Here is a 10,972-nt window from a genome sequence, read left to right on the forward strand (position 1 = left end):
AACTGACATTCACGTAGCCTCCACTCTCCAGTGCTGGGATCCCAGAGGTGCACCACCACAGGGCTTGCCTGTTGTTCTGCCCACCCCGCCCTACCCTACCTCCTTCCCATTCCTAGTCATCAGGTCTCCTGTACTATTAGATAAGTTCAACCCTCTTCTGTTTGGGCAGCCATCTAATAGCTAAAGACAGACACTAGATCGCTGATTCTTTTTTCCCCACAGTTCTTCACCTCAGAAGACATCTTTTTCAAGACTACTTTGAAGTATTCCTCTCTGGCTAGGTCATGTCGTGTATTTAAAATTCACCACAGATCCTAGTCTATGATACAGACAATGGGTTGGATGAGGCAAAGTAGCCTGCTACCTACTGCCCCATGCCTCTTAAATATAGCAAAGGCCCACTTGTTTAGTCCTCTTCCGAGGGCAGTCTCAGCAGTCAGCCTCCTGCTGCAGATGGTCACTTGTCACCTGGTCTAAATAAGGTCATTCACCAAGCCAAGGATCACAGCATTAAGCACATGATGAGGGTGGCTCATAATAGGCTAACAGGTACATAGATATCTGAGACATTGGGACACACGTAAATGTTCTCCCATATTGCCTGCTGTCCCCCATGCCCTGTGTGTTCTGTCACTCTCAGAGACAACCCAGCTCATACCCTGTGACAAAGCCATCCTGGTTCTACCTTGCTCCGACTGATGTCGGTCTTTCGTAGCCTCCCATGTGCTGCCACTATGGATGTGCTGGAATTTCCCCCACAGAACTTCTTCCTATGTTTTCCGATCAGTAATTGATGTCCCTGTTTCCATCTTTAGCTATGACATATCCTCAATGCACTTTTTGTCTCTTATTGTCTTATACATGGAGATGCCCAACCATTTGTCAAATAAATCAACTTAGGAACTAGCAGTTCATCTTTTGTCTCTGAAGGCAAAGCCTCAAGTTTTTCCACTAAGACTCTTACATGGACGGATACGTCCTGACATCTGCCTGGGCTCAGGCTCTGCCCCATCTCTGCAGCACACGGGAAGGGGTGGAAGGGGTGGAAGGGGTGGAAGGGGTGGAGGAGTGGAAGGGGTGGAAGGTCGACGTCACACAGCCCTGGTGGCAGGTTTGATCTCTGTTTTAAAAGGAGGAGATGGGAGTCAGAAGGCAAAGGGTACTATGCCCAGGGCCCCCAGCTGGAAGGAGCAGATCCATTTGCTTTCTCTGTCCTGCACTTTAGCTGTTTTTCTAAAAAGAAGCATGTTCCCCTTCTGGGGATCAGTCATTCATGGCCATCACCCCAAATCAGCAGTAGTTTGGCAGGGCTGGGAGGACTAGCTTCTGCAGACTGTCCCCATTCAAGTTCTCGAACAGGGAAGAGAGCAGCTACCAATAATGGTTGAAAAATTAACCAAGGAGGAAACACCCTTAGTTGAGGACTAACGTGGGGAGGGCCACTGCTGGGATGGGGATCTCCACTGGCTTCACTCGGAATTCTGCCCTCCTCCACATCTGAGCCACCTTTTCAGTAAGGCCTGCTTTCTCCATCATGTGCTGTTTGTATTTCTTTTCCACAGCAGTCACTATCTTTTCATTATTTCTTTTAAGCTTTCTATCAGCTTGTGAGTGTGTATGCATGGTGATATGTGTGAATGTGTGTGCATAGTGATGTGAGTATGAGTGTGTATGCATGGTGATGTGTGACTGACTGTATGCATGGTGTTATGAGTGTGTGACTGTGTGTGCATGATGATGTGAGTGTGTGTGGGGTGATGTGTGTGTGTGCATGATGTGAGTGTGTGAGTGTGTGTGCATAGTGATGTGAGTATGAGTGTGTATGCATGGTGCTGTGTGTGTACATAATGTGAGTGTATGAATGTGTGTGCATGGTGATGTAAGTGTGTGAATATGTGTGTATGCACATGGAGGCCAGAAGTTGATGGAAGTGTCTTTCTCTATTGCCTTCCTCTTTTTTTTTTTTTTTGTTTGCAATAAAGTTTTTCTGTGAACCTAGAGCCCACCTGCCTACCAGTTTGAGCTCAACTGGCTGGTCACGACCCCAGCACCCTTCTTTCTTAGCAGCCCAGTGCTGGGGTTACAGATGTGTGCCACTACTTAGCCTGTCCATCTGCTGGGGATCCAAGTGCAGTTCCTTAGGCTCCTGTAGCAAGCCCTTTACCTACTGTCTTATGGTTTCTATCGCTGTGGTGAAGCACCATGACAAAAGTGAGCTGGAGACAAAGGGTTTATTTACTGTGCACTTCCACATCATAGCTAATCATTGAAAGATGTCAGGGCAGGAACTCAAACAATGCAGGAACCTGGAGGCAGGAGCTGATGGAGAATCGTGGAGGACTCACTCACTGGCCTGCTTCTCATGCTCACCCTGATTTCTTACAGAACCCAGAGCCACCAGCCTGGGGTGGCACCACCCACAAAAGGCTGGACCTTTCCCAATTAATCACTAATTAAGAGAACACCCGACAGGTTTGCCTACAGCCCAGTCTTAGAGAGGCATTTTCTCAATCGAGGCTCCCTCCTCTCTGAAGATTCTAGCATGTGTCAGGTTGGCATAAAACTAGCCAGTTCACCTGCCTTACTCCTTCCCAGCCCCACTCACCGCCTGTCCATATACACTGTTGGGATCTAATTTCCAAAACCCAGTTTGCATGTCCACTCTCCTAAGTCTAGTAGTCCACTCCCAGGAAGACTGACTAAGAAATTGTTCCTAACCTTCCTTCTGGTTTACCAAATCCTTCTAGAAAGAGTACAAACCAGTAAGAAATCAAACAGGGAATAATCCACAGAATAAATGCTTAGAGATAAAAACATATTTGTGTTTAGTTGATTTTCCTATCCCTTTCCCCATAATTTTGCAAAGGGACTGATGAAGTCAGATTTCAGTAATTATGTCCCAGTAGTCTCAGGTGGGAAAATGTAAAATGACTAAAAAGAGACCAGAATTAGCCTGGGCTAGGCCTCAAGGCATAGACAGCAGGATGGTGAGATACTGAATAGCCTGTCCCATACCTCCACAGGGGGCTGACCCTGAGAGACCCCTAGAGCCCTGGCCCGCCCCTCTCCCCATTCCCATCCAGGAAGGCTCTCTGGGAAGAAGGCAGGTCAGGAGCCTAAGTGACCTTTCACACCTCAGACAAGCTAAGTTTGTTTTCTGCCTTTCTGTCCAGGGCTCAGATGGGGGGTGGGGAGGGTGGGGTGGGCCTTTTCTATTCTCTTGGTACAAATACCCCAGAGGAGCTGAAGTGGAGGGAGTAAAGGATCTATTTATTTTGGCTCAGGAGGGACAATGTAAGCAGATGGTCTTTGATGGGATTAGCGGCGTAATCTCTAAGACCCTGGTAAATTGGAAAATGATCCATTATATTCCAGAACCTTTGGCGGCTTCAGCTCCTGGGGAGGGAGGGGCAGGCCGAGGGGCACCTTGTTAGAACGGACCCCTCTGGGAGCAGCGGAATCCTGCACTGGAGAACTAGGGAGGAGGGGGTCTTAGGCTCTTCCTGGCCCCTTAGCCTCACTTTTCTTCTGCATGTGCTGGATGGTCCTCAAAGCCATCTCTGGCAGCTCAGGGTCTGGGGGTGGGGGTGGAAGGGAAGACAATGCTATTGCATTTCTTGCCTTGGAGGAGAAGAACATTCTTAGAATTCAAAGTCTGTGTTCTCTGGTGCATTTGCTGTAGCCCAAGCCCATCTCCTTCTCCCAACAGCCCTCAGGGGAGAGCATTGGCTACTGGGGCTGCAATTGGGGAACCCAGGAAGAGAAGGGCCTGGAAGGTTTCCCCTCTAAACAGACCCAGAAATGGTGAGATTGTGGGTGCTGAGGGACGTAACTCACACAAGTTATCTGTGGGCCCCATTTCTGCCGCCTTCTACAGTTCACAGAGGAAGTTGGATTACTGAATTTCACTGAGGAGGCACTGGAAGGACCAGAGACAGACCTGCTGGGTGATTTCCCTGAGGTCATCCAGGTTAGTGAGAGCACCGAGACAACCTCCACAGCCATCCTGTCATCTTCCCTCTGCCTCGCCCCCACCTCCATATGTCCATGTGTTATAAGCTGTACAAGTGCAGTGGGATCATTTAATGTCATTCAGTTTTAACCCTTTCATCCAGCACTGTGCTGTAAAACCTATTCATGTCGATAAACAAGTCTGGACTTTCTGAATTTACTGAACATCTTGTTTATTTATTTTGTTTATTTAAGACAAGGTCTCCCTTTGTACTTTTAGCCTAGAATGTGCTATATAGACCAGGCTATCCTCAAATGTGTGACCTACCTTCCCGTGTCTGTCTCTCCAGTGCTAGAACGGGTAGACACCGCCATGCCTGGTTCACACTTCCAATTTATTGTTCCATCGGCTCCTGGACAGGGATCCAAATGAGCTTAATTGCCCTTATAAATTTGATTTTGACTATTAAAAATGAACGCATAGAGCTAAACACAGTGCCCTGTTCTTGTAATCCCAGCACTTGGAAGGTAGAGGCAGGAGGATGAAAAGTTGAAGGCTAACCATGACTATTTAAGGAATTTGAGGCCAGCCTGGGCTATATGGGCATTATCAAAAACAAACAAGCAAAAAGAAAAACCAAAGCACAATAAAAATATGCACATCTTCACAATTTACTGAAAATAGATTCACAGCTGAGAAGGTGGGGGCTGGGGACAGAGTCCAGTGGTAGAGTGCTTGCCTGCCATGCACCAGGCCATAGGGTCAATACCCAGACACACACACACACACACACACACACACACACACACACACACGAAAGAAGGAAGAAATCACATATTATTAAGCCAGGAGGATAGCTGTGAGTTCAAGGCTAGCCAGGGCAACAAGCAAAACTGAGTCAAAATAATATCCCTGCTGCTGGTGGAGGTAAACACAGAAAGGCAGTACGAGCTCAATTCTAAGTAGAAGGTACATCAGGCTTGGGGGCTGGCTCACATGCAGAGTGCTTGCCTTGCAGGTTTGCCCCAGCACCTCCCTGAAAAAACAAACAAACAAACAAACAAACAAACAAATCTCATCGTTTTAGAGAGTGTCAGTTCTAAGAGATGCCTCAGGCAGAGGCCCTGAGACAAATCTGACTCCTGACTCGTACAGCGTTTTATGTCAGGCTATTTCCGTGTACCGTGAATTGTTTTGTTTTAAGTCATTTTTTTTTAAAGAGCGACAGTATGTCGTGTATCTATTTATCTGGGGGAAGTTGACAGGATTCAGAAGCGTGTACAGATAGGGAGGAGGGGTGGCAATGGACAGTCAATTCACCCAACCCTACACTCGCCAGCCAAACCGAACGGAAAAGCCACACTACATTCCTGAGCGAGTGAAAAGAGCCCAGCCAGCAGGCACTGGAGTCTTCTGCCGCCACCCCCGGAAGCCTCTTTCTCCCTCCGTTTTGTCCATTTAGGAAAGGGTCTGAGCCGCACTGCGCACCGCGCGGCAGTCCGTGCCCTTCGCACCCACCCCGGGCCCGAAGCTGCCAGTCACCCTCCCGGCACCCGCGGGTTCCCCTGAGCTCCCTGCAGCAACAAGGGGGTGGCCCACACCCACTCGCACTAGCATCCACCGTTTTGACGAGGTCCAGAACTTTCTGGGAACAGGTCCCCTGACCCACCAGCTCAGGGTTGGTCCTATGTGAGCTGGCCCGCGAGTCGCATTTATTCATTCCTTTCTTCCGGTCAGGGCTGCGGGAACCTCTGCCCAGACCCCGGGAGAGTGACCACGAGCCCGCCGCGGACGCAGCTCTCTCACCCAACAGCAAAGACCCGGAGGGCCCGGAGAGTTGCTCAGGTTTCAAGGAAAATGAAATGACCCAATACTGGAGTCCAGGTTGCTCGGCTGCGGGCTGAATCCCTGGGTGCTGCAGGAGATCGACCTGCGGGGCCTGGGACACCGTCGGCGGATCCGGACCCGGGGCAAGCTCGCAGAACCAGTCCCAGGGGCGGCTCACCCAGCCCTAACCTTGGGATGGGGGCCCAGACCGACCGCGGGGGGCGCAGCGTCCGGGAGAACCTAGTCGCTGGAGACGAAAGCGTGGGAGCGGCTGCGCTCCGGGCCCCGGCGTCCTTATCCCCAGACCAAGCCTCCCGGCCATCACCCGAACACCGCGGGACGCCACGCAGCCGGCTGAGGGTTCAAGCCTTTGGCGCCCTTTCCGCGCGCCCCACCGCGCCCAGGGCTGGGGCGGCTATTAGTGCTCTTCGTCCGAGCGAGGTGCAGCGAGCGAGCAAGCAACTAGGCTCCCGCCGCGCCCCAAGAGGTCCGCCCGTCCAGGGCAGGTGTATCCCTGTCCCCTCTGCCCTTTCCAGCCGGGCTTCCTGCGTGGAATTTTAACGCAAACGTGTCTCTGGTAGTCTTTCTTCTTGCTTCATTTAGAATTGTTGTCTCTTCTTTTAATGTTTTATTTCTTTCCAGGTAGATGTTCTAGGGTTGGTTTTTTGTTTTTCTTTTTGTTTTTTTAATCTGTTTCCCGGTGTCTGCCCACTCCCCCAAATCTCTCTCTCATCTCTTTCATCCCCTTGCTCGCTGGTCAAGGCTCTTTGATTTCTCTCTCCTCCCCACTTCAGGGACAGGACTCTCTTAGAGACCCACGTACCACCATATGGGTGTGGTGAGGAAGAGCAGGTCAACGATGGACAACCTCTCACTCCCACAGACACTCAAGCTCGGTGCTCCCACAGTTCACTCTCCCACACAGGGCACCTGTGACCGGTCCACGTCACGCACTGTTCATTTACATGGACTTTGCTGAACTCAGAAGCTGAACCCAGCTGGGGGGGGGGTCGGGAGGGAGCACACAGAGGGGCTTGCAGGCTAGTCTTCCTGGAACAGAGCTGTGCCTCCTCAGGGTGGGGGTCAGGGTGTCTTTAGGTCCACAAGCCCTTGCCCCTATACCTGGGAGCTCCACAGCAAACTCAAGCCAACTTCCCACGCGTGACGCACACCCACACACCTCTAATCAGAATGTTACACGAAGCCCCAAACTGCACGCACAGAACTGTACACTCAATAGGATGCATATTCCCATCAGTACACACAGGCTTGCACTGAGAATGTACATGAGCTGCGGACAGATAAACAGATAAACCTCACACCCAGGAAGGGGGCATGTTTCTGTGTCAGGGTGACACTGGGTGCATAACTTGGTAGGGACATGGATAGAACACCTACATATACCCACTCGGATTCATTTCTTCTGCAAAACTGGGACTGAGGTTGGAGAAGAGTGCCCAAACCTCAGAAGTGAATATTATAACTAAAACAATTCTGCTGCATCAAACACAGCTGGCGTTTGACCAGGGTCCCCAAGAGGAGATCTCTTTATGTGAAAACAAGAGGTGCATACGGTTCTAGGAACAATATGTACAGATGTCTCGCTCCTGACACATAGACAGAGAGATAAAGAACAGGACATCCTTGTGCAGCTTCAGGGTACCCATAACAAGCTGCCATGCTAGCTTTGCTTCTCGCTCCAGGATGGAGGACGCTGGTGCCTTGGGAGCTGCGTGGTTATGACAGTTTATCATTGGTTCTTGTAGAGGTAACACAAACCACCAACTGGGGGCATTTGGGCTGCTTAGGGAGAGACTCTGGGGGTGAAGGGCTATACCTCTGGGTCTCAGGTTCCAAATGTCAGCGAGAGTGGTAGCCAGACATGCCTGGCTAATGTATACAGACTAAAAATGTATGCAGCTGGTCCCAGGGACACAGGCACACAAAGGTCCTGCAGAAGACCAGCAGTGTGAGTTACTGATGTCCACTCTAACTGCTCAGAGGAGCAGTGGGAGAAAAGATGAGGGCACAAGATATTTACTTGCGTACACAGCTCCAGCTCCGGGAGTTTGTGGTTCAGTTATAGGGGAGGGCTACGGAGATGGGAGAGCATACACAGAGATAGATACAGCATACATAGCACCTGTGTGGCGCCAGTGCGGGAAAGGCGTCCTTGGGTAAGTCACTTGAATAGTGACTCTGGGTTTGTAAAGCACAGGACATGCTTGGTGACATTGCAACTCCGCTCTCTAGCTCCCTGACTGAACAGAGGAAGGGCAAAGCAGAAGAAAGGATCCTAAGAAACGATCCTATCCAACCTCTCTCCTGTGGGCTGGAAACCCAAAGGGGCTGGCTAACAACAGTCTGCAGGCGCTCTGTCCTGTCCTCCGCTGGGCTCCCGTGCCTCCCAGCTTTACTCGAGTTCCCTAGGAAGTTTGTCTTTCCTGACTCTGTTTTCCCATCTTCCTGCCTCTGCCTCCTCAGCTCTCTCACTGAGCACAGCCACAGAGAACCTGCTGGATGCAGGACTGAAGGCCAATAGAGATGCTCAAGGTGGCTGTGAAGTGACAAACCCTGTAGGAACGCAGGGTTTTTGTTTGTTTTGTTTTGTTTTGTTTTTCTGCACAGACATCGGAATAAAACCTGAGCTTGCTTCCTTCCACTGTGCGTTCATTTGTTCATTTGTTTGGCTCCTGCTTCTTTGAATATTCATATGTATTTTTCTCGGGGATGTTTCAGACCCTGCCCTAATTTCAGTGACACCCCCCCTCCCCCAGTGTGGCCTTCGTAGAGTAGAGTGTGACTTCATTGGCTTTGGAGATGCCATACGGATGGACAAGAAACGAGAGAGACAGGGGGACTTGACAGAGACATCTCTAGGGAGACGTCAAAAGAAAAGAGTTTTGGGGGCCCCAGAGAGGGCTTAGTGGGTAAAGTACTTGCTGCTCAAGCCTGGTGACCTGAGTTCAATCCCTGAGATCCATGGGGTGGGAGGAGAGAGCCTAGTCCCCTAAGATGTCCTCTGACCATGTGTGTGCAGTGGCAACCCCCACTACTAAAAAATAAATGCAATAGGAAAACAACTTTAGAGAGCATTGAGATTGAGAGAAACACTCCCATGGGGTTAGAGGCTCTTGAGCATGTGGAAGTGGGACCGTGCCATCCTGGATGCCCCACAGCCATCCAGGGAGAGCAGTCTCTTCCCCACAAGGCAGAGGAAGACAAATCTAGCACTGTCCAGCGAGTCCTAGAAATAACACACACACACACACACACACACACACACACACACAGAGAGAGAGAGAGAGAGAGAGAGAGAGAGAGAGAGAGAGAGAGAGAGAGAGAGATCAATGAAACCAGCAACTGTCTAGTATCTCAAGTCCGGGTGGTGTGAAGTCCAGTGACAGAGGACTCCAATGTGAAGGGGGGTTAGTGGGTTCTTCCTCACAGACCGAGGAACTGAGGAACCACGGGCTGATAAGAGAGAGCCCAGGCTGAAGCTCCCACTGGAGCAGAGAGCTCTCCACCCCAGTGCTGAGAAGACAGGCTCTAAGGCCAGTGTGATGTGGTCGGTCTCCCGGTTTGTACGACCTGTTGGTGACTATGAATGAATCCACCAGAAGCTGTTGTTTGGGTGTTGTGGCCACTTACTAGGTGTAGAAGGGGCGAAGGTTTGATAAGGGCCTTCAGTGGGTGTGGAGGTATACCCCTCAGCTCAGCCCAGATCCACAGAGTTTCTCCCCAAACCAGGACTCTCTGGTCTTGGTTCCTCACTTCCTATCTGTGCCTCATCACTGTCCTGTCTCTCCCTAGCACCTCACCCCTCTGTTCATTCAGTCTCCACTCTGATTCTTCCCCTACCTTCCAGAATAAAGTAAGTAAAACCTTCTCTCTGGCTTTCATCATTTTCTGCCCTCTCCCCCTTCTCCCCCCCAAGGCTACAGCCCCTCTTATAATGTCAGACAATTGCTAGTGTGCAGCTACAAGAGGAACCAGAGCTTATACCAGGGAAGAAGAAAGGAAAGAGAATAAATAATAATTTGCCTCCATTCAGTGTATATAGGTTGCCTGATTTGCATATATGCTAATGATGCTACAATTACCCTACTGTTCTGGCCTAAGCTCAAGTTCTATAAATACATACGATAGCAGAGATAGGCCCTGCACCCCCCCCAAAAAGAACGATCAGGCATCCATGTGTACTCCCGTGCCTGGGCGTTCCTGTGCCTACTAGCCCTCTTTGTTATCCCAGGCTCTCTCCTGGCTCTCAGCTGCCCCTTCAGATGCTTTAAGGCAAGTCCAAGCAAGGAGGGATGAGAAAGCAGTTGTCCTTAGTGTCAATGCCATTGTTAATAGGATGGCTACTTTCAGGAAAAGCAAAGATTTCTCCATACTACTAGTTACTCCTATCTGAAAATCTATCGCCACCTCCCATAGATACACCTTTTGAGGTACAGGTTACGAGTCAGGAAGAGGAAGACAATATTTCCTGGGCCTAATAAGCTTTTCCAGAAAGTGCCATCACGGGAGAGGAAGTGGAATGGCCTGTCCCTGTGCCTGTCTCCCCCAGCACGAGCCCCACTCCAGCAGGAACGAGGGCCAGGATGCACAGGGGGCCGATTTCTGGTGATGGGAGAAATGGGGCGGAGGCTTGGAGCAGCATAAAAGCCGGGATCCACAGCTGTCTGCTTTTAATTATAATTATCCCCTTTTGCTTCCTTTCTGGCTAATGAGGGGGGATTTAAATTTTCCCCCTTTTCTCTTCTTTCCCTGGAATTGAGGGTGGGGTGAGTTCAGGGTCCTCCTCCCCTTCCTTCCCTGTCCCCTGGTTACTGGGTTACAAGCTCCAGAGGGTGGCGACGGTATGAAGGGATTGTAGGAACAAAAGGACAGGTTTGGATTGCTGGACACGTCCTCCTGAGTTGGAGAGACCCCCCCATTCCATTGGCACCCCCTCCTATCAACCCCCCAGCTCCCTAGACAAGGAACTCAATGTCTTCCAGCCGGTGAGAAAGGAGCTAACGGGAGCCGGGGCTAGAGGAAAGGGGAGGGGAGAGGTGGGGGTGCAAAATTAGTCTCAAAGGATCTTTATTTCTGAGCTAGTGAAGCAGATGTAATCAAGGGAGAGTGAAATAATCATAATGGGAGGGTGGGGGAGGGGCAGTTGGACTGGAATGGGGAGACTGGGTCCAG

At 50.5% G+C, this 10,972-nt stretch overlaps 1 long non-coding RNA gene across 1 annotated transcript in view; it reads left to right on the forward strand.

Annotated features, from left to right (window-relative positions):
• LOC102547113 (uncharacterized) overlaps positions 1 to 8,439 on the forward strand; it is a 28,696-nt gene extending 20,257 nt beyond the window's left edge. The window contains exons 2-3 of the long non-coding RNA XR_015676270.1: positions 3,878 to 3,970; positions 5,690 to 8,439. This is a non-coding gene — a long non-coding RNA (uncharacterized LOC102547113). The remainder of the gene's footprint in view (positions 1 to 3,877; positions 3,971 to 5,689) is intronic.
• The last annotated feature ends 2,533 nt before the right edge of the window (positions 8,440 to 10,972 follow it).

This window comes from Rattus norvegicus, chromosome 2, assembly GCF_021556685.1.
Source record: "Rattus norvegicus strain SHRSP/BbbUtx chromosome 2, alternate assembly SHRSP_T2T, whole genome shotgun sequence".
NCBI classification, from domain to species: Eukaryota; Metazoa; Chordata; class Mammalia; order Rodentia; family Muridae; genus Rattus; species Rattus norvegicus.